Consider the following 22179-nt stretch of genomic DNA (forward strand, 5'->3'; position numbering starts at 1 on the left):
AGTGGCTTAGTTTTTAGGATATTGATTTCACATCTTACCATGACTTAGAAAGGTAAAAAAAATGGAATGTGATTTGTTGAAGCGTGACTTGTAAGTGTCAGGATATTGTAGGTGAACCCAGCATAAAACCGATTTTGCTTATGAAATCACATCCTTCATAAATCTAAGGATTTACTTGAGATCATGTTACCCGTCCCTAAAGAGAAATGCATATTGAAGTCAGTAAAAGGCGATGAGGTGAGACCTTCCCTTGGCCTCTCCAGTGCCTTACTGAAATAAGAAAATGTAAGCTACCACCCCACAAAGAGGCAGGCACCATATTTTCATTGGAGGCAGCAAAACATGCCACGGTGCCAGGGGAGGGGAGATGTGAAATGCCACATTTTAAAGGTGGCACAGATCTCGTACTCTGTCTAGAATCCGTCTTACTTTGTAGGCCCAACTTTTTATTGTATTAACAGTTTAACAGTTTTGTAGTACTTTTGCACCAACTAGTGTATCAGAACTCTTCAGAGAGACCTCAATCGATCTCATATAAAATAAAAAGCTAGCAGTAAATCAGAATAGTTGCCACGTTGCAGGTAATGTGAACATTTCAGAAAATCCATTTATGTAGGAACAATAAAAGGATGAATACAATCAAGTAAGAAGGCTGATTAATTGATTAAGAAGGAAGAGAAGCATTAGGTCAAAAAGAAACAAAGAAGGTGGGTTTAGAAGATTACAAAATGATGGAAGGTTAGGTTTTGTCAATGGGTGTTAGGTTGAAAAGATTGTGCCAGAAGTGGAATCGGACAGGGTTTGATGAGGTGACATTTTGTTTACGGATACTGTTCAGTTTTCAAACTGCCTGGCAGGTTTATATTCCCTTCTGAGGGCCTCATTAAGATATCGGGTGGAGTTTCCTCCACCCGACATCGTCTCGGTCAAGGGACCAACCGATACCGGGTCAGCGGTCCCGACCGACTAATTAGGATGCTTCCGAACACTGTTTCGTTGCATGCCTATACTTTACAATGGGAGCATGTATTCCGGCCAGAACACATATTCCCTTTGTAAAATAGTAGGTGCAGTTACTCCCTGCACCCCGTGGCAGGGTGCCTGCCACAGGGTGCAGGAATCAACACGGGCGCACCATAGGCGCCCCCTCGGTCTCCAATTGGAGGCCGTGCACCCATGGGGGCCCTGCTGGGAACCCCCAAAGTGGAGTTTTGACAGCCTTTCTGTGTCAGAAAGGCCAGCACAGAAAGGCTGTCAAAATCCGACATTGTAATCTCTCGGGCGGAAAGAGCTGCCCTTGGGATTACTAACAGACTGGTGGACGGGCTCGGAGGCCCGTCGGAAACCAGTCGGAATGACTGGTCAGATTCCTCTATTTTAATGAGGCGGGCGGAAAGGACTCCGACCGGCATATTATGATACTGTCTGAAACGGTCAGAGCCTTTCTGCAGCATCCTACTCGGGCCCTGAGTCTTTTTAGTATGGTATTGAGTGAGAAAGATGTGGTTTTACACCTTTGTGGGAAACCAAATTGTTAAACTACCTAATAGAGTCAACATCTTAGTGTGACCTGTAGATGAGCTTCCACAACATTAGAACAATGTAGTTCATGTTATGTACGTGAGTTTGTATGAGGAAACCTTAGCTTACCCTGTGTAACACAAGCAACAAACCCTTTCGCAGGGAAAAAAGCACATGGTAAATGAACAGCAACACAAAACAAACCTACAGTGAAGAAAATAATAATTTTACCAGATCAATTTACTCACAAAAAGTAAAATATTATGACTAAATTGATACTGAAATCCCTAAAATAGAAAACATGGATCAGGAGCCATTGAATTATTATAAACAATCCATAAAAATAATAGGAACCACAAATACAATGAAAGTCAATGGAGTGCATTTAACTGGGACCAAGGCACTTTGTCGAGCAGGTTGGGGAGCTTGTCTGTTCTACCTAGAAGTGAAAAGTTTCAAAGATAGAACTTTTCTCAAACATGTGGTAACTTGCACCATATGTGCTCCAAAAGTCCACACAATTCCAGGGTAGATTTGACAGACCACAGGACATGGGCTCAAAGAGGAAAAATACTTTTTTTCAATTTCAGTCAGCGCTGCAGCCAAAAGTTCAGCCACCATTGGCCTTCTTCGAGGCAAATGGAACTGACTCTGTTATTTGCATTGGTCACACTGTCCCCATCTTAGTAAGACAATTGGGGCATATTTATGAGTTTAGTAGCACAGGGCAGCACAGCAAGTCACTTTGCAGCGCTGCCCTGCATCTCACGAAAAGGGCAGTAGTGTGCCTAATTTATCCAATGTGGAATCCTGTCCCTTTCCTTTGCGCTAGGTCTGTTGTTGCAGCCTTGCACTAACGCAGTTGCAAGGGTGCTTGTGTTGTGGGCAGGATTGTTTTTGCGCAGGAAGAGTACCTTCCTGCATGAAACCAATCCTGAGATTGTATTTCCTCTTTCCATGTGTACTGCAGAATGCAGCACACATGGAAAGAGGAAAGAAAGAGGAGAAATAAAGATATTTCTGCTCAGTACTCCTCTCCTGGGGAAAAGTATCTTTTTAGAGCATTCCAAGGTTTATACGGACTTGTAAATCTGGGAATGTGTCAAAAACCATAGGAGTTGCATGGGAACACCTGCGCAATGCCCATAGAACGCATACCCAGGGCAGAGTAACGCAGCACAGTGATTTGCGCTGTGTTGCGCCCGCCATATTTTGGGAGTCATGCAAAATGGCTTTGTGTGCCTTAAAAATATGACTCAAGTTTTGGGTAGCTCTTGCACCATGTTACGTGGTGCAAGAGCTCCTCAAGCCGGGTCATAAATATGACCCCAAGTCACATCAGGCGGTTTTGTCCCAGTCACATCCTGGGCCTTCTTTCCCTTGTGGGTCTGAAAGAGACCAGGATGCCTCACGTACAGAGAAGATTTTCAGGTTTAGAGATTAAAGGAAAAGGGCTCTCCACTCATTAGTCTTTCACCGGGCAGAAATAATTCTTCAAGCTGATAGTTTTGCTGTCGCCTCTTCTGTCCCAAAGAGGTCTCTGCACTCAGCACTTGAATTATGCATGAATGGAGGCTCACATTATCTGTCAGGTTTGGATGCATTGTGCAGCAAAGAAAGGCAAATTATGCAGTATTATGCAGCACATTATGTGGTGCTATTAGTTCACTACTTTAGAATGTGTATGCACATTAATGCAAAATGGATCTCAGGGCAATAGAAAAAACAAATGTTTCTTAAGAAAACACATAGCAGGCATTCAGCAGATGATATTTGCCTGTCAAGCAATGATGTTATTTTAGAGGGAAGAACATAAGCATCATATTATTTACACTGCACTTTCTAACTCCTAGACTGACATAGTGTATGTAAAACACACTTCTTATAATTCAGCAGAAAAGGTGTGCCTCTTTTATTCTGCACATCCTTGTTATGTTTTATAATTGTATTGAATAATTGTATTGTAACATATGTTCACTCTAGATTGAATGAACATACAACCTGGCAGAACATTATTGTTTTGTACATACGTGTGATGTAAGTGTCTCTCTAGGAGGCAGCATAAGATTCAAGACACTAGATCTTAAAATCAGAAGTGAAGTATTTTGGATTCTTCTGAACTCAGGGTGTTCTCTCGATTCAACTGATACTTTTAAAACTGTGTATGCGGAGTAAGATGACTTTGTCCAAATGATGAAAAACATTTACATAATGAAGAAGGAATCGCTCTTTTCACCATGCTTGAATTGCATTTAAAAATGCAAGGATCTTTCGCATGCTAAAGACAAACCTTTCCGCCAGCTATGCATTGGGAGCATTAACACCATCAGGACAAAATTACAATTTTTTTTAGATGTGTGTGACATCTTAATACAGCAATCACAAGCTGAAAAAAGACCAGTTAGTGTTTTGCAAAGTGTATGCTACCTCCTTTCAATTCGGTGCCTTCTTTTTTAGTAACTTTTGATCCCTTTAGCTAGACATTGTTTTTCAACTCTGCAAATTATGTAGCACTTTGTACCTTGTGTGGAAAGTGCAGCAAATATAACATTTTGTGGGAAAAGCGCAACTGCAGTCGGGTGTAAGATACATTTACCATGTTTAAAGAAGAGTGCACAAACACTTTTTCACTGGTTAGCAGGGGTAAAGTGTGCAGAGTGCTAAAGAAAACAAAAACGAATTCAGTAAAAGAGGAGGGGTGAGGGGCAAAGATTTGGGTGACCTTGCAGAAAAGTTCAAAATCTAACAACTGGTAATTAATATTCAATATTTTGCAGTTAAAGCAAATGGCGGACACTCTAATATCAGGCTAGACTCACGTTAACAGGGACTGCACTGGCCGAGGCACTTTAACATGATCAGACCTCAACAAATATATTAGAATCAAATTCCTAAAGCTAAGAAACTAGAGGTGCAACAGGGGGAAAGGTGCTATCTTACAAGCTCAAACTACACCATGCTGCTATGCGAATACATAAAAAAAACAGACTATTGAAACTAGACCTCATTTGATATCTCATATCTCTTACTGCACTATGAAATAGTTCCTTTCATTGCTAGACCCTTTATGGCAAAATGTATCTCGGACTTCTCTATGCTTCTGGAATAGTATATCTGTGCTCCATGTCCACACTTCTTCCAAATCTACCCCATTACAGCTCCATCAGATCAAAAACAAAGCCCATTACACTTGGGCACACCTGCTCCAACCCCATGTGATGAGATGTTCATTGTTGTCTATGAGGCCCCTTCAAAAAAAGGCAAGTGTCATGAGTCTCCATTGACAATCAGCTGTGACAGGAAGGTCCTTGTGCTTAGATGCCTTTGACCAATGCCATATAGTCTATCCCCTTCCAGGGAAAGGGGTGCGAATGACCCTAATTACATATGATTTACACTTTCTAGCACTGCTTGGTCAGCATAAAATCAGTGGTGTAGCCAGTGTGTCATGTGGCCTGGTGCAAGGAAGGAAAGGGGCTCCCTGGCTGCTGGTTGAATTGTGAAATACAGCAATAATCAGGGTTGAGTGGGCTCCTTAGGCCTCGGGTGCCACTGCTACTGCTGCACCAATGGAAGCTATGCCCCCGCATAAAATACCGAAATGTGACAACTTTATAATCGTCACCTTGGTAGCAAACATTATAAAAAATAATTGTGACTAATGTTTTTTTATTTGACTTTTTAACTATATATTTTGCTTTAATAACTACGTACCACAAGAAAGTTAGCTAAAAACTGTCCACTTTTAAAAACTTGCAGCCTTGCTGCCCCAACATACTTATAATTTAGCACTTTTTAGGTCTTGGCCTGGCGAAAAGCAGCGTATGCGCAGCTCTGCCATGCAGACCTTTTGGAATCGATACGATTCCAGCGTGCACGCTGGGAGACAAACAAGAGAAAAGATGTGCACGCGGGGATTGGATCCTTTACTAGCGGGGTGATACACCGGGGACTTTCTCGCCACCAGTAAAGGCAGTCCCCCCGTGCGCATCTTCTGTTTCTCACATGACGGGCCGCGCTTGTTCTGTTTGGATTGATAGACAGTTTTTATCCTTGTTTCAATCAATCAGTGACACTTATAAAGCGCGCTACCTACCCGAAGGGTCTCAAGGCGCTGGGGGGGGGGGGGGGGGGGGGTGCCGCTACTGCTCGAACAGCCAGGTCTTCAGCTTCTTCCTGAAGGAGAGGTGGTCTTGGGTCAGGCGCAGGTCGGTCGGGAGGGAGTTCCAGGTCTTGGCGGCCAGGTAGGAGAAGGACCTTCCTCCTGATGTCGCTCTTCGGATGCGGGGGACGGCGGCGAGGGCGTGGTTGGCTGATCGGAGGTGGCGTTTGGGAGCGTAGAAGTTGACTCGGCTGTTGAGGTAGCTCGGGCCTTGGTCGTGTAGGGCTTTGTGTGCGTGGGTGAGGAGGCGGAACGTGATTCTTTTGTTGACGGGGAGCCAGTGAAGGTCTCTCAGATGTCCGGAGATGTGGCTGGTTCGTGGGAGGTCGAGGATGAGTCTGGCTGAGGCGTTCTGGATCCGCTGGAGTCTCTTCTGGAGCTTGGCGGTGGTCCCGGCGTAGAGGGCGTTGCCGTAGTCCAGCCGGCTGGTGACGAGGGCCTGGGTGACGGTCTTCCTGGTCTCGGTGGGGATCCACCAGAAGATCTTCCGTAGCATGCGCAGGATGTTGAAGCACGCCGAGGAGACGTTGTTGACTTACCTGGTCATGGAGAGGGAGGAGTCCAGGATGAAGCCCAGGTTGCGTGCGTGGTCCGTCGGTTTGGGTGCGGTGCCCAGGGCGGGGGGCCACCAGGAGTCGTCCCAGGCGGAGGGCGAGGAGCCCAGGATGAGGACCTCCGTCTTGTCCGAGTTCAGTTTCAGGCGGCTGGTCGTCATCCACTCGGCTACCTCTTTCATCCCTTCGTGCAGGTTGGCTCTGGCGGCGGCGGGGTTGTTGGTCAGGGAGAGGATCAGCTGGGTGTCGTCGGCGTAGGAGATTATGCTGAGGTTGTGTTTGCGTACGATGGCCGCGAGGGGGCTCATGTAGACGTTGAAGAGGGTGGGGCTCAGAGAGGATCCTTGGGGGACGCCGCAGATGACTTCGGTGGCCTCTGACTTGTACGGTGGTAGGCGGACTCTCTGTGTTCTTCCGTCGAGGAAGGAGATGATCCATTCCAGTGCCTTCCCCTGGACTCCGGCGTTGTCGAGGCGCTGCACTAGGGTGCGGTGGCAGACCGTGTCGAAGGCCGCGGAGAGGTCAAGGAGGATGAGGGCCGCTGTTTCTCCATTGTCCATCAGGGCTCGGATGTCATCGGTGGCGGCGATGAGGGCGGTCTCGGTGCTGTGATTGGCTCGGAAGCCGGACTGTGAGGGGTTGAGGGATCCGTTCGTCTCGAGGAAGGCGGCCATCTGCTTGTTGACGTTCTTCTCAATGACTTTGGCTGGAAACGGGAGGAGCGAGATGGGGCGGTAATTCTTGAGGTCGGTGGGGTCCGCTGTTGGTTTCTTGAGTAGAGCGCTGAGTTCGGCGTGCTTCCAGCTCTCAGGGAAGGTGGCGGTGTCGAAGGATGTGTTGATGATGTCTCGCAGGTGGGGTGCGATGACAGCGTCGGCCTTGTTGAAGACGTGGTGAGGGCAGGGGTCGGTTGGTGATCCGGAGTTGTTTAACAGTGGTCTTGAACAAAACATTATAAAGAACATGGGTGTTACTAAGAGGCATTGAGAGCTTTACAAGAAAGGCTGCTGAGAATGTAACCAGGACAAAAATGTAATGGGATTCTTTTGAAAGAGTGTTTCATCCAAATTATTTCGAAATATGCCGGTTATCGTGCTCTTAAAATAACATACACTGAAAAACTCAAAATGGTGCTGCTTCGAATTTGTTTCACTTTTTGGAGAACCAAATATCATTGACTGTGGAAAAATATTTAATCGCTGTGGAAGAAAAATATTGAATAGCAGATGGCTTCTATTTTGTGATTTTATACTTCACGCACGCTGCGTTAAACGCACATCACAAAGCCTACAGTGAAAAGTGGAAAAATAGTTTATTTTTTAATATGATAGCTAACTTTCTTATTGTTTCTTCTGCGTTAAAGAATGATAAAGGGGCAATGTTGTAGAAAATAACAGAACATTTTTCAAGAGGCTGTGAGAAAATATGCGATGAATGGTATTTGAGTGAAAACGCATAAAAGCAAAGCACTTTAATCAGGACTATTATTAGAACCATGCACTGAGTTGAATAAACATAATGCAAAATAAAATAAAGGAAGGCGGGGGTAAGAAGAGAGGGCGGGAGCAAGTAAGGGAGGGGACAAGAAAGGGAAAGGAAATGATGGAGGAAAGAAGGAAGTGTGGAAAAGGATGGAATGGCACGTTAGACAGAATGAAGTGAAGAAGATAAAAGAAAGCAGGAAATTTGAAGGAGCGCGGATGAGATCGAAAGAAAGTGAAGAGACAAAGAAAGCTGCAGGAACAAAAAACTGTGAAAAAAAACCCAGCATGAATGGAAGGAAGGAATTAAGGGCCGATGGAGGAAGTGAAGGAGGGGGAGGGGGAGTCAAGGGGTTCCTGGCTATGGAGGGCAGTGGTCGAAAGGTATAAAGGAATAAGAAGCATTGGCATAGCCAATAGGTCTCGCCTTTGGAACCTTATAAGTGTTTAGCCATCCACCACCACGTCCACCACCACCACGTCCACCACCACCATGTCCACCACCACTACCACGTCCACCACCACCACCACGTCCACCACCACCACGTCCACCACCATGTCCACCACCACCACCATGTCCACCACCACATCCACCACCACGTTCACCACCACCATGTCCACCACCACGTCTGCCATCACCACATACACCACCATATCCACCACTATGTCCACCACTACGTTCACCCCCACATCCACGACCACCATGTCCACCACTACTATGTCCACCACCATGTCCACCACCACCACATTCACCACCACCACCACATCCAGCACCATCAAAGACAGCACCACCACCAAGTCCACCTCCACCACGTCCACCATGTCCAGCACCACCACCATGTCCACCACATCCACATCCACCACCACCACGTCCACCACTACCATGTCCACCACCACCACGTCCACCACCATCATGTCCTTCACCACCACCATGTCCACCTCCATGTCCACCACCATGTCCACCACCACAACCACCGCGTCCTCCACCACCACCACATCAACCACCACCATGTCCACCACCACCACGTCCACCACCACCACATCCCCCACCACCACATCCTCCACCATCATGTCCTCCACCACCACCATGTCCACCACCATGTCCACCACCACAACCACCGCGTCCTCCACCACCACCACATCAACCACCACCAAGTCCACCACCACGCCCACCACCACATCCACCACCACATCCACTACAATGTCCACCACCACCACGTTCAGCACCACCACGTCCACCACCACCACACCACATCCACCACCACGTTCACTAACACCATGTCCACCACCACCACCATCACCACGTCCACCATCACTATGTCCACCACCACCATGTCCACCACCACCACGTCCACCACCACCAACATGTCTACCACCACTACGTCCACCACCATGTCCACCACCAGCACATCCACCATCACCACATCCACCACCACCACCACCATCTCCACCACCACATCCACCATGTTCACCACCACGTCCACCTCCACCACCACATCCACGTCCACTACCACGTCCATGTCCACTACCATATCCACCACCACCACGTCCACCACCACTACCACATCCACCACCATGTCCACATCCACCACCATGTCCACCGCCACCACGTCCACTACCACCAGGGCCACCGCCACCACGCCCACCACCACCACATCCACCACCATCAAGTCCACCACCACGCCCACCACCAAATCCACCATGTCCACCACCACCACGTCCAGCACCACGTCCACCACCACATCCACCAACACGTCCACCACCACGTCCACCACCACCACATCCAGCCCCACCACCATGTCCACGACCACCATGCCCACCACCACCACGCTCTACACCACCACGTCCACCACCACCACACCACATCCACCACCACATCCTCCACCACCAAGTCCTCCACCACCACCAAGTCACCATGTCCACAGCCACCATGTCCACCACCACATCCACCACCATGTAAACCACCACGACCACCACGTCCACCATCACCACCAAATCCAACACGTCCACCACCACAACGTCCACCATGTCCACGTCCACCACCACCACCATGTCCACCACCACCATGTCCTCCACCACTACGTCCCCCACCACCATGTCCACCACCACCACCACATCCACCACAACGTCCACCACCATGTCCACCACCACGTCCTCCACCACCACAATGTCCACCACCACCAACATCACAACCATGTCCACCACCACCACGTCCACCACCCATGACCACCACGTCCACCACCACCATGTCCACCACCACCACATCCACCACCTTCACCACGTCCACCACCACATCAACCACCACCACCACATCCACCACCACGTCCACCACCACCACCACATCCACCACCACCACATCCACCACCACCACGTCCACCACCACCACGTCCACCACCACCACGTCCACCATCAGCACATCCACCACCACCACGTCCACCACCACCACATCCACCACCACCAATACGTCCACCACCACTACATCCACCACCACCATGTCCCCCAGCACCACGTCCACCACCACCACATCCAACACTACCATGTCCACCACCATGTCCACATCCACCACCACATCCACGTCCACCACCATGTCCACTTCCACCACCACCACCACGTCCACCACCACCACGTCCACCACCACCACCACATCCACCACCACATCCACTGCCACAACGTCCACCGCCACCACGTCCACCACCACCACGTCCACCACTACCATGCCCACCACCAAATCCACCATGTCCACCACCACCACATCCACCACCACGTCCACCACCACATCTACCACCACCACCATGTCCACCACTACATCTACCACCACCATGCCCAGCACCACCACCATGTCCACCACCACCATGTCCACCACCACTACGTCCTCGACCACCACATTCTCCACCACCACGTCCTCCACCACATCCACTTCACAAGAAAGTGAAGAGACGAAGAAAGCTGCAGGAACAAAAAACTGTGAAAAAAACCCAGCATGAATAGAAGGAAGGAATTAAGGTCCGATGGAGGAAGTGAAGGAGGGGGAGGGGGAGTCAAGGGGTTCTGGCTATGGAGGGCAGTGGTCGAAAGGTATAAAGGAGTAAGAAGCATTGGCATAGCATATAGGTCTCGCCTTTGGAACCTTATAAGTGTTTAGCCATCCACCACCACGTCCACCACCACCACATCCAGCACCACCAAGTCCAGCACCACCACCAAGTCCACCACCACCACGTCCACCATGTCCAGCACCACCACCATGTCCACCACATCCACGTCCACCACCACCACGTCCACCACCACCATGTCCACCACCACCACGTCCACCACCATCATGTCCTCCACCACCACCATGTCCACCACCATGTTCACCACCACAACCACCGCGTCCACCACCACCACCAAATTAACCATCACCATGTCCACCACCACCACGTCCACCACCACCACATCCCCCACCACTACATCCTCCACCACCACCAAGTCCACCACCACGCCCACCACCACCACCACATCCACCATCACATCCACTACAATGTCCACCACCACCACGTTCAGCACCACCACGTCCACCACCACCACACCACATCCACCACCACGTCCACCACCACCACATCCACCACCACCACCATCACCACGTCCACCATCACCATGTCCACCACCACCATGTCCACCACCACTATGTCCACCACCACCAACATGTCCACCACCATGTCCACCACCAGCACATCCACCATCACCACATCCACCACCACCATCTCCACCACCATATCCACCATGTCCACCACCACATCCACATCCATCACCACATCCACGTCCACATCCATCACCACATCCACGTCCACCACCATGTCCATGTCCACCACCACATCCACCACCACCACGTCCACCACCACTACCACATCCACCACTATGTCCACCACCACCACCATGTCCACCACCACATCCACCACCACCACCATGTAAACCACCACGTCCACCACCACCACCAAATCCAACACGTCCACCACCACAACGTCCACCATGTCCACGTCCACCACCACCACCATGTCCACCACCACCATGTCCTCCACCACCATGTCCCACACCACCATGTCCACCACCACCACCACATCCACCACAACATCCACCACAATGTCCACCACCACATCCTCCACCACCACAATGTCCACCACCACCAACATGGCCACCACATCCTCCACCACCACGTCCACCACGTATGACCGCCACGTCCACCACCACCATGTCCACCACCACCACATCAACCACCACTACGTCCACCACCACCACCACATCCACCACCACATCCACCACCACCACCACGTCCTCCACCATGTCCACCACCACCACCACATCCACGACTACCAAATCCACCACCACCACGTCCACCACCACGTCCATCATCAGCACATCCACCACCACAATGTCCACCACAACGTCCACCACCATGTCCACCACCACGTCCTCCACCACCACAATGTCCACCACCACCAACATGGCAACCATGTCCACCACCACCACGTCCACCACCCATGACCACCACGTCCACCACCACCATGTCCACCACCACCACTACGTCCACCACCTCCACCACGTCCACCACCACATCCACCACCACCACATCCACCACCACGTCCACCACCACCACCACATCCACCACCACCACGTCCACCACCACCACGTCCACCACCACCACCACATCCACCACCACATCCACCGCCACAACGTCCACCGCCACCATGTTCACCACCACCACGTCCACCACTACCATGTCCACCACCAAATCCACCATGTCCACCACCACCACATCCACCACCATGTCCACCACCACATCTACCACCACCACCATGTCCACCACCACGTCTACCACCACCATGCTCAGCACCACCACCATGTCCACCACCACCATGTCCACCACCACCACGTCCTCCACCACCACATCCTCTACCACCACGTTCTCCACCATATCCACTTCACAAGAAAGTGAAGAGACGAAGAAAGCTGCAGGAACAAAAAACTGTGAAAAAAACCCCAGCATGAATGGAAGGAGGGAATTAAGGTCCGATGGAGGAGGTGAAGGAGGGGGAGGGGGAGTCAAGGGGTTCCTGGCTATGGAGGGCAGTGGTTGAAAGGTATAAAGGAATAAGAAGCATTGGCATAGCCAATAGATCGCGCCTTTGAAACCTTATAAGTATTTAGCCATCCACTACCACGTCCACCACCACCACGTCCACCACCACCATGTCCACCACCACTACCACGTCCACCACCACCACCATGTCAAGCACCCCGTCCACCACCACCACCATGTCCACCACCACATCCACCACCACGTTCACCACCACCATGTCCACCACCACGTCCGCCATCATTACATACACCACCATGTCCACCACTATGTCCACCACCACGTTCACCCCCACATGCACCACCACCATGTCCACCACTACCATGTTCACCACCACCACCATGTCCACCACCACCACATCCACCACCACCACCACATCCAGCACCACCAAGTCCAGCACCACCACCAAGTCCACCACCACCACGTCCACCATGTTCAGCACCACCACCATGTCAACCACATCTACGTCCACCACCCCCACATCCACCACCAACATGTCCACCACCACCACGTCCACCACCATCATGTCCTCCACCACCACCATTCCACCACCATGTTCACCACCACAACCACAGCATCCACCACCACCACCACATCGCCACGACCATGTCCACCACCACCACGTCCACCATCACCACATCCCCCACCACCACATCCTCCACCACCACCAAGTCCACCACCACGCCCACCACCACCACCACATCCACTACAATGTCCACCACCACCACGTTCAGCACCACCACGTCCACCACCACCACACCACATCCGCCACCATGTCCACCACCACCACGTCCACCACCACCACCATCACCACGTCCACCATCACCATGTCCACCACCACCATGTCCACCACCACCACGTCCACCACCACCAACATGTCCACCACCACTACGTCCACCACCATGTCCACCACCAGCACCTCCACCATCACATCCACCATGTCCACCACCACGTCCACATCCACCACCACATCCACGTCCACCACCACGTCCATGTCCACCACCACATCCACCACCACCATCACTACCACATCCACCACTACGTTTACCACCACCACCACGTCCACCACCACATCCACCACCACCACCACATCCACCACCACATCCACCACCATGTAAACCACCACGTCCACCATCACCACCAAATCCAACACCACAATGTCCACCATGTCCACGTCCACCACCACCACCATGTCCACCACCACCATGTCCTCCACCACCACGTCCCCCACCACCATGTCCACCACCACCACCACATCCACCACAATGTCAACCACCATGTCCACCACCACGTCCTCCACCACCACAATGTCCACCACCACCAACATGGCCACCATGTCCACCACCACCACGTCCACCACCTATGACCGCCACGTCCACCACCACCATGTCCACCGCCACCACATCAACCACCACTACGTCCACCACCACGTCCACCACCACATCCACCACCACATCCACCACCACGTCCACCACCACCACCACATCCACCACCACCAAAACCACCACCAAGTCCACCACCACCACGACCACCATCAGCACATCCACCACCACCACGTCCACCACCACCACGTCCACCACCACCACATCCACCACCACCAACACGTCCACCACCACTACATCCACCACCACCACCACCACCATGTCCACCACCACCACGTCCACCACCACCACATCCACCACGTCCAACACCACGTCCACTTCTACCACCACCACCACGTCCACCACCACCACCACATCCACCACCACATTCACCGCCACCACGTCCACCACCACCACATCCACCACCACCACGTCCACCACCACCACGCCCACCACTACCATGTCCACCCCCAAATTCACCATGTCCACCACCACCACATCCACCACCACGTCCACCACCACATCTACCAGCACCACCATGTCCACCACCACGTCCGCCACCACCATGCCCAGCACCACCACCATGTCCACCACCACCATGTCCACCACCACCACATCCTCCACCACCACATCCTCAACCACCAAGTCCTCTACCACATCCACCTTGTCCAACACCACCATGTCCACCACCACCACCACATCCACCACCGTGTCTACCACCACATAAACCACCACGTCCACCACTTCCACCACCACCACATCCACCACCACGTCCACCACCACATCTACCACCACCACCATGTCCACCACCACGTCCACCACCACCATGCCCAGCACCACCACCATGTCCACCACCACCACATGCTCCACTACCACGTCCTCCACCACATCCACCACGTCCACCACCACAATGTCCACCACCACCACGTCCACCACCAAGTCCACTACCACTTTCACCACCACCTCTCCACCACCACCACCATGTCCTCCACCACCACGTCCTCCACCACCATGTCCTCCACCACCACGTCCTCCACCAATACCACGTCCACCACCACCACATCCACCATGTCCACCACCACCATGTCCACCACCACCACTATGTCCACCACCACGTCCACCACCACCACCAAATCCACCACAATGTCCACAACCACAATTTCCACCACCACCACATCCACCACCACGTCCACTACCACGTTCACCACCACGTCCACCACCACCACGTCCACCACCACCATGTCCTCCACCTTCACGCCCTCCACCACCACTAGTCCACCACCACCATGGCCACCACGTCCACCACGGCCACCATGTCCACCACCACCATGTCCACCACCGCCACGTCCTCCACCAATACCACGTCCACCACCACCACATCCACCATGTCCACCACCACCATGTCCACCACCACCACATCCACCACCACTATGTCCACCACCACGTCCACCACCACCACCAAATCCAGCACAATGTCCACAACCACAATTATCACCACCACCACATCCACCACCACGTCCACTACTACGTTCACCACCACCACGTCCACCACCACCACGTCCACCACCACCGTGTCCTCCACCTTCACGCCCTCCACCACCACTAGTCCACCACCACCATGGCCACCACGTCCACCACGGCCACCATGTCCACCACCACCATGTCCACCACCGCCACATCCACCACCACTATGTCCACCACACTGTCCACCACCACCACGTCCACCACCACCACCATGTCCTCCACCACCATGTCCTCCACCACCACAAGTCCACCACCTCCATGTCCACCACCACCACCACGTCCATCACCACATCCACGTCCACCACCACGTCCATGTCCACCACCACATCCACCACCACCATCACTACCACATCCACCACTACGTTTACCACCACCACCACGTCCACCACCACATCCACCACCACCACCACATCCACCAGCATGTAAACCAACATGTCCACCATCACCACCAAATCCAACACCACAATGTCCACCATGTCCACGTCCACCACCACCACCATGTCCACCACCACCATGTTCTCCACCACCACGTCCCCCACCACCATGTCCACCACCACCACCACCACATCCACCACAATGTCAACCACCATGTCCACCACCACATCCTCCACCACCACAATGTCCACCACCACCAACATGGCCACCATGTCCACCACCACCACGTCCACCACCTATGACTGCCACGTCCACCACCACCATGTCCACCACCACCACATCAACCACCACTACATCCACCACCACGTCCACCACCACATCCACCACCACCACCACAACCACCACCACGTCCACCACCACCACCACATCCACCACCACCAAAACCACCACCACGTCCACCACCACCACGACCACCATCAGCACATCCACCACCACCACGTCCACCACCACCACGTCCACCACCACCACATCCACCACCACCAACACGTCCACCACCACTACATCCACCACCACCACCATGTCCACCACCACCACGTCCACCACCACCACATCCACCACGTCCAACACCACGTCCACTTCTACCACCACCACCACGTCCACCACCACCACCACATCCACCACCACATTCACCGCCACCACGTCCACCACCACCACGTCCACCACCACCACGTCCACCACCACCACGCCCACCACTACCATGTCCACCCCCAAATTCACCATGTCCACCACCACCACGTCCACCACCACATCTACCACCACCACCATGTCCACCACCACGTCCACCACCACCATGCCCAGCACCACCACCATGTCCACCACCACCATGTCCACCACCACCACATCCTCCACCACCACATCCTCCACCACCAAGTCCTCTACCACATCCACCTTGTCCAACACCACCATGTCCACCACCACCACCACATCCACCACCGTGTCTACCACCACATAAACCACCATGTCCACCACTTCCACCACCACCACATCCACCACCACGTCCACCACCACATCTACCACCACCACGTCCACCACCACCATGCCCAGCACCACCACCATGTCCACCACCACCACATGCTCCACTACCACGTCCTCCACCACATCCACCATGTCCACCACCACAATGTCCACCACCACCACGTCCACCACCAAGTCCACTACCACTTTCACCACCACCTCTCCACCACCACCACCATGTCCTCCACCACCACGTCCTCCACCACCATGTCCTCCACCACCACGTCCTCCACCAATACCACGTCCACCACCACCACATCCACCATGTCCACCACCACCATGTCCACCACCACCACATCCACCACCACTATGTCCACCACCACGTCCACCACCACCACCAAATCCACCACAATGTCCACAACCACAATTTCCACCACCACCACATCCACCACCACGTCCACTACCGCGTTCACCACCACCACGTCCACCACCACCACGTCCACCACCACCACGTCCACCACCACCATGTCCTCCACCTTCACGCCCTCCACCACCACTAGTCCACCACCACCATGGCCACCACGTCCACCACGGCCACCATGTCCACCACCACCATGTCCACCACCGCCACGTCCTCCACCAATACCACGTCCACCACCACCACATCCACCATGTCCACCACCACCATGTCCACCACCACCACATCCACCACCACTATGTCCACCACCACGTCCACCACCACCACCAAATCCACCACAATGTCCACAACCACAATTTCCACCACCACCACATCCACCACCACGTCCACTACCACGTTCACCACCACCACGTCCACCACCACCACGTCCACCACCACCATGTCCTCCACCTTCACGCCCTCCACCACCACTAGTCCACCACCACCATGGCCACCACGTCCACCACGGCCACCATGTCCACGGCCACCATGTCCACCACCACCATGTCCACCACCGCCACATCCACCACCACTATGTCCACCACACTGTCCACCATCACCACGTCCACCACCACCACCATGTCCTCCACCACCATGTCCTCCACCACCACAAGTCCACCACCTCCATGTCCACCACCACCACCACCACGTCCATCACGGCCACCATGTCCACCACCACCACATCCACCACCACCACATCCACCACCACATCCACCATGTTCACCCCCACCACCAAATCCACCACCACCACGTCCACCACCATGTCCACCACCACGTCCACCACGTCCACCACCACCACGTCCACCACCACCACCACGTCAAGGCTTTACAGAGCAGATTAAGGTTGTTCGGCCCTCACTAAAGATAGTCGCAGGTGCAGGTAGAAGGGATGTTTGGCAAGTATTGTAGGGGGAGAGGACATGGGAGAGTTAAACGAATAGAACAAGCTTTAAAATTGCAATAGGTCTCGCCTTTTATTAAGTTAGGAAGCTATACAATACCATTAGCAAAGCAAATGGCTTTAACTTAATCAAAGGCGAGACCTATTGCATTTTCAATGCTTGTTTCTATTATGTCTGACTGTTTGCTCATTTTAGATTTATGCACATTGCAGCTCGGCCTAACTCTTTTGATGCTACAGTTGCAGCTCACAAATAAAGTGTCAAATTTAGAATTCTAAATGTTAAAAACGATGTGTTCTTTTATTTTAGACTCCAAAGCCTATTTATGGTTACCACATGGCTACTGCTAAACTCATATGACCGATTTTATCTCATTAATAAATGGAGAAGATAATCTCTGTGGATTAAATTTGAGTACTACTTTCATGCAACTTGTGCCACTTAAACGGTTTTTGCAGCTATAGCAAAATCATATAAATGTAGGCAATATAAAAACTATTTCCATGGGTTATGGAAGAAAACATGTAGTTAGTGTCTGCTAAGCAGGCCCAAGCAGCCCAGATATCCAAACGCCTTTTATCCGGAGTCAACTACTTAAAATAATGTAGACACACTAAAAAGATGGATTTCCTTATCTACTATCTGATCAAGCTTTGTTTTTTTACAGAGCGAGGCAGAAAACTATGGCTTGCTCGGGTATTTCGGCGCTTTCCTTTGACAACGGGGGACTACAGCGTAAACAGCTGTTTGGATGGTGTCATTATAGTTATTTTAATGAATTGCACTCTAGTTGATGTCAGCAGGAAGGTTCAGTTACTCAAGTGTAAGTGGCACTAAGGTAATATTATGGCTACTCTCCTGGGACACTTTGCATTTTTCACGGTTAGAATCTTATTGACCTGAAAGGAAGTAGTGGAAAGGTTAAGGAAAGGTAGAGGAAAATTGTCCTATCTATCAAGTTGGATAGGTGTGAAGCATCATTTTTGCAACGATCTGAAAAGATAAGAGAAAGTATTTTCCCTTCCTTATGTGTAGAGCTTGAAGATTGTCGGTGGAAGTCGTGGAAAAGTAAGAGATTCACTGAGGTCTGCATTTGACATTGACCAATCAAGATGAAGATGGCTGTGAGAAATATATTTGGTAGTTAGTTTTTGACATAAGGTGTTGTGCTTGTTATTCTGAGCAGTGGAGCTACTTTTTGGGTGGGCAGGGTGGTGGGTAGTGAGCAGGTAGATTATGTTGCTTGGAGACAGTAGGCAGTTTTAAGGCATTCAAAAATGTTGTAGATAGTGGTAAGGACAATTCTGCATTCGAGGTCATCCTTGTGGGTGATGGGGATGCCATGTCCTAGTTCAAGTTTTTCATTGGGATTCTGAGGTCCACAGAAGGTGGAACTTGATGCTAATGACGAGTATGGTGATTTTTAACATTGTAAAGCATGCAATTTAGAGGAAAAGTTGGTGCTATTTTTTAAGGAGGTTCGGGTCTAGATGTAGCTAATATTAAAGAGATTGTTGGCGTTGGCATTTGCATTTGTTGGTGCAAATTAATTTGGGACGGAAGTAGCCTTGGTGGATGACGGGTATGGCCAGGGGATTGGGTGGAGGCACATATTTAAGATGACCTTGGTCAGGTATGCACATAAATTCTATAATTGCTTAATTCAGAGGGAGGCTAAAGCGAACTGCCATCAGGGCCTGGTGGGGTTGTGAAAATATGTAGTAGATTTAGAGGGTTATGCTGTTAAAGCCTCAGTCAAGAAATTAGGATTTTAGATCATTGCCAGGGAAGTAGTCTGGCATTAAAATCAGATTAGCACAGCAACATTTCTAACTTTAAGTTTTGATAAGAATTAGTGATGGTTGGTCCATCCTATCTCACGCACAGCGTGGCAGAAAGTTGTGTAATGTTGCGAGCGCAGTGGTTAAGGTCACAAGACGCAATGTCCTTTTCGTAGTTAAGAAATACTGTTTGGTGATGCTTGGCAGTGTTAGGTCATTCCAATGGGCAACAAGACCTTCTGTCAATTAGAGCAGTATTCCTTTCACTGAGACCAGTTTTAGTCCATCAAACAGAGTGGCACTGTGTTCCCTAAGAACTGCAAGAACAGATGAGAGTGGTGTGCTTGCTGTTCACCATGGTGATAAAACTGGAGTGACTATAAGGTGTGCCCTAAGGGGAGCAGATGTAGTGAGCAGCAGCAAACGAAGCAGTGGTTTGTCTGGAGCTGAGAGGCCCAGGATGTTGGGAACAGCAAGCACTGCTCAGAAAGCTAACCCTTTGGCCCAGGAGTCGAGGAGGCAATCAGGGAACAAAGATCAAGGCCTGCAAGTGAAACTTGCAGATATGTGTGGGAGGTACAACACATTAGGTAAGTATAGTAGCACTGGGGTACAGATGTGGAAATTAAGAGAACAGTGTGAAATGGGAGAACGTATTTTTAGGGACTTTCCTTCCTCTAAACCTATATTGCCTTTGCTTACTTTGGCTGCCTATACTCATCACTAGGCCAGGACACCTCCAGAGGAATATTCAGTGATTGGTTCAATATAGGAAATGCTGCGCAGCACACATAGAAACAGCAAAAGGCCATTGATTGGTAATGTGCAGGAAGGTGTTTCTTCCTGCCCATAAACAATCATGAAAAAAATGACGTTTTGCAACTTCTAGGTGTGCTGCATTAAGCAGCACTCATAAAAGTTACAAAACGCCATTTCAGATTGTTTATGTGCAGGAAGGTGTCCCTTCCTGCCCACAAACAATCTTCCCCCGCAAAGCAGGCACCTTTGCAATATGGTACAAGTGTGTCTGTGTTGGGGTTAGGTGGCTAAATTAGCGCCAGGGTAGGGGGGAAACTCAGGGCAGCACCATATCCTTGTAAATAAGGTGCAGCCCTACGTTTCAGAAGTGACGGAGCACGGAGTTAAGCCAAGGAGGCTAACACCGCGCTCCGCCACTTCTATTGTAAATATGCCTCAGTGTTTATTAGGAGTCTGTTAAGGTCTGTGACTGACATGTTTTCTTTTGAAAGTGTGACCACCGTTTTCTGTGTATTGAAATAATTGTTGTAGGTCTGGTAAGTCATTGCAGAGTAGCTGGGAATGAAAATGATCCTCTATGGTGACCTACTTTGAAATAAACAATGAGATGTCATTTTCCAGCTGGCTGAGCCACTTTACTTGTGACAACAGGCAAGGCAAGGACCCAATTTATAAAAGAGAACAGGCAAAACAGTTGTGTATCCCTTTTCATACAAAAGCAAAAGTGGAGTGACAAACCTTTTATTAGCCAAACTAAAGAACTTGACTGAGTCGTTCCAGTAAAATCACAAGCATTGGCAAAGCCAATAGGGCTCGCCCATACAAGAGCTATTGGTTTTGGCAATGTGTTTTAGCTATGTTGTACAACAGTGTAACTGCTGTTCAGCCTAGCTAACATTTACTGTCATGGAGTGGGGTGGCATGAGGTAGACCGGGGTAGATTTGAGTGAGGTAGATGGGGGTAGAGTGGAATGGGGTAGATTGGAGTAGAGTGGAGTGAGGTAGATTGGGGTAGAGTGAAGTGGGGTAAAATGGAGGAGATTGTAGTGGGGTAGATTGGGGTAGAGTGAAGTAGACTGGAATGGGGTAGATTGTGGTGGAGTAAAGTGAGGTAGAATGGAGTAGAGTAGATTGGAGTGGAGGTGAGTGGGGTAGATCGGAGAGAGTGGGGTAGA

At 51.2% G+C, this 22179-nt stretch overlaps 1 protein-coding gene across 1 annotated transcript in view; it reads right to left on the reverse strand.

The window, feature by feature from the left end:
• The window catches only part of LOC144818575 (ovochymase-2-like), a 482736-nt gene that overhangs the window by 295649 nt on the left and 164908 nt on the right, over positions 1-22179 (reverse strand). The gene's annotated exons all lie outside the window — the stretch shown is intronic.

This window comes from Lissotriton helveticus, chromosome 2_1 (genome assembly GCF_964261635.1).
Source record: "Lissotriton helveticus chromosome 2_1, aLisHel1.1, whole genome shotgun sequence".
NCBI lineage: Eukaryota > Metazoa > Chordata > Amphibia > Caudata > Salamandridae > Lissotriton > Lissotriton helveticus.